Source organism: Limulus polyphemus, unplaced genomic scaffold (genome assembly GCF_000517525.1).
Source record: "Limulus polyphemus unplaced genomic scaffold, Limulus_polyphemus-2.1.2 Scaffold1898, whole genome shotgun sequence".
Classification (NCBI taxonomy): domain Eukaryota; kingdom Metazoa; phylum Arthropoda; class Merostomata; order Xiphosura; family Limulidae; genus Limulus; species Limulus polyphemus.
In genome coordinates, this window is record NW_013667508.1 from 232,175 (window position 1) to 235,914 (window position 3,740).

Here is a 3,740-nt window from a genome sequence, read left to right on the forward strand (position 1 = left end):
GTCCAGAGGCTTGGTCATCATATCACTTGTCCACTTCTTTCGTCTGACTATGTTGGCAGGTCTTAATAAAGGCTTCCGTCTAGCTGCTCTTCAATGATAACCCAATCTGTGGAGAATCCGTTGAACAGATTTCGGGCTCATCCCACCAACTTTGGCCACTTCTGCAGTCGTTAATCTGGGATTCATTTCGATGCTCCTTTTGACAGCCCTTTTTGATCTCTCCGATGGACCAGGACGCTGCTCAGCTGTTTCCTTGCCGTGTTTCCTGAATTGCACGATGATTCTGTTGACTGTCGAAAGCGGAATTCCCAAATTCTGCGAAATTTGCCGCTGACTTATTCCACCATCTACTTGACCAACTATCCTTCCTCTGACAAAATCTGACAATTCGAGAGAACCTTGAGTTCTAGGCATGTTGTAGCACAAGATAGTTAGTGTGCGGACCATTTTCATTTATATAGTGCTCTGTGAACACACATTAGTTAGCATAAATCAGTTAAATGACGAAACATTAGGTGTCTATTTACTTGTGACCACTCAGTGTATGTGTAATATCGAAAATGAATTCGATGAAATGTCATAACTTATTCACATACCTAAATTAATTTAGTTTACTATATGGTGAAATAAAACGAACTCAGACACTGTATAGATAATATCCTCCTAGATTTTATTATAGTGTTAAAACATTTTCCAAATATAATTACTCATAGATTTTATTGTTAGTTTCTTTAATTTTTTTAAACGCAAAACAAGTTGATAAAATGCCACTAAAAGTCTTACCAAGAAACTACACAGTGGGCCATAGCGATCCATCTAATAAAAAATTAAAAGGGGAAATTGAAACTACAACAGCACACTACAAGTTACACTACAAATCTTATTTCATTGTTAAGCTGTATCCCCCACTTGAAATACAAACATATTCTTAGTATATTTATTGGGATTTCACTGTGGCCCACCTTGTATATAGTATCAGAACCGAAATAGAATATTCATGGAATAGTCTCACGGTTGAAATTCGAGAAAATTTATACATTTCGTAATTGGTAGTAATGAGAAATACTTTTAAACAATAATTCATTATTAGCCAGGAGTTGCTGACATCTAGTGGCAACCAATCTTATTATTACTTTTGTGTTCAGAGAATGGCCACCTCTTGGTGTAGTGCATCATCTTTTTGATGATAAGTAAAGAAAATTAATTTTAAGAGGTAATATACAAATTATTATCCCCATTTTCAAGGAGCAATAATATGTAAACAAAACTACAATACAAACTCGTCCATTGATACGTATTTGTGCGTATTTTCTTCAATAAAAATACTAGGTTTATGAGTTTCCTAATATTAATTCTGAGTAGATGAGCTTAAAAAGGTGCTATAAATGGAAGTATTTCTTCAAACCTCCATTTCCAAGAAATTTGTGTTGGTGTTAAATATAGGTTATTTTATTTATTTGTTAAAGAATGGGCGTTGGAACAAATTACCACATAAAGACGTATTGCCACAGTGGTTGTAAAATGTCAATGATAATACACTGCAATCAACACTTAGAAAACAAAGATTCACGAAGATAATAATTAATCCGAAGAATAAAAAAATAACGCCCCTCGAGTAAAATATTAGAAAAAGGTCCAGACTAATCTGTAAACCATGCAGCTAACCGTTTAGTGCATGAGGACTAAATGCCAAGTTCACATATTTTTAACTCTCTTTTTTTTTCCATTCTTTCTTGATAGAAATATCCAATCAAATGTGTTAGAAGTGTAACAAACTTGCAATGTGTTCTGAAAGTAAAGACCTAAAAGCAGGGCACTATTTTATTAACATTCACTGATGATTCAGTGATATATTTTCACACCGCTATTTTGACAATATTCTACGATGTATTTTCACAATTGAATATATGATTGTTATACACAAATTTATACGATTCTGTTTATCAAAAAAAATTTTTAAATTTAAATTTTTTTGTTTTGTTGGAAAATAAGAAAGTTTCTATGTTATTTTATACGTGATAGGAATGATCACATTTGTACAAAAGTTTGAAATGGGAATTATGGATGTTTAACAAATTTGTATCAACTATGCTAAAGTTCTTTTACATTTCAAAAACACTCCCCATAAAAAACAAAAACATTTCTAAGATTTTGTTTTGTCAGAAAGAAACCCAATGTTAATTATAACCGTAGAGTAAAATCCTTATCAATAAATAAGTTACTAGCTCGGTTATCCGACGTTGCCTGGGTTTTCGTAAAAAAACTTACTCTCTCTGTTTTCACGTTCCATATTTCGATAGGTAAAAATATTTTGTGAATTTATGAAAATGAAAACAACCTTAGGTTTGATTTTTGAAAATAAACAACGAACCTGTTTCAAATCCGGGCTTCCTTATGAACGATGTTTTCCCCTTCACTTGCGATGATAAATAGGCCCATGTTGTTCCCCACTCTTGAGCATCCAACGTAGAGTTGTCCATGTAAGAAACATGTTGACGTCAATTCAAATCCCACTACTTTCAGAGACTGGCGTTGTTTTGTTGATTGACATCGAAAAGCTTAATTTGATTGGGAACTGCAGGCATTTGAACTCGAAGGGGAGATCAATTGGAATTAATTGGATACGTGAGATGAAAATATGTTCCCCTTTGTTGTTCCCAGTAATAATTTTATTTTATACTTACAGGCTAGGCCTACTGTTTGCTTTTTCACACACAACATTCTAATTCTACATGCATTTCTTTTGTGTGTGAGGTTAAATATGTGATGTATTAGTAGATGTATAATTAATAATCTATAACTAAAGAGGTCTATCTATTCTAATGCTAGTAATAAAAATACAATTTCTAAGTTCAACCCATCTTCCACCTCATGTAAGAGTTCTACCAGTTACGCTGACTTGAAGTTTAATCTCATAGTACACAATAAGTATCTCGCAATCTGAGGGTCGCGAGTTCGAATCCCCGTCCCACCAAACATGCTCGCTCTTTCAGCCGTGGGAGAGTTATTATGTGATGGTAAACCCCATTATCCGTTGGTAAAAGAGTAGCCCAAGAGTTGGCGGTGGATGGTGATGATTAGCTGCCTTCCCTCCAGTCTTTCACTGCTAAATTAGGGACGGCTTGCGCGGATAGTTCTCGTGTAGCTTTGCGCGAAATTCAAAAACAAACAAACACAATAAGTATTATAATTTTAGCCCTTCTCTTTTTACATAGTCTATTTTTACGGCAAACGCCATAATTTTATTTTATATGCTAGGTGTACTGTTTGTTTTCTCACACACGACATTCTAATTGCATATTTTTTTTTATGTGTGTGAGGTTAAATATATGATGTATTAGTAGGTCTATAATTAATTATCTATAACTAAATAGGCCTATTTATTCTAATGCTATATTTTAAATTCAATGTTAACTCAAACTTACCAAAAAATGCAAAGTCTGCTTAGAATCACAACCATATAAAACATGTTAACAATAAAATTACTAGTTCAGCCTAGCAGACGATCGACGCGTATATCAACGAAAAATTGTTGTTTTACGCACCTTCATGTGAGGAAATTGTGACATGTGAATGAACGCGGCGGACAAACAAGCAAACAAACAGAGATATTTTAAGTTTTATATACACCTGGAAAAAAGTTAAGCACCCCCAAATATTTTTCAGGATTGCTTATTGAAAATAAGGTTTAATTTTCATGATGTTGAGCAATGTTCATAATTTCAAACATAATTAAAAGG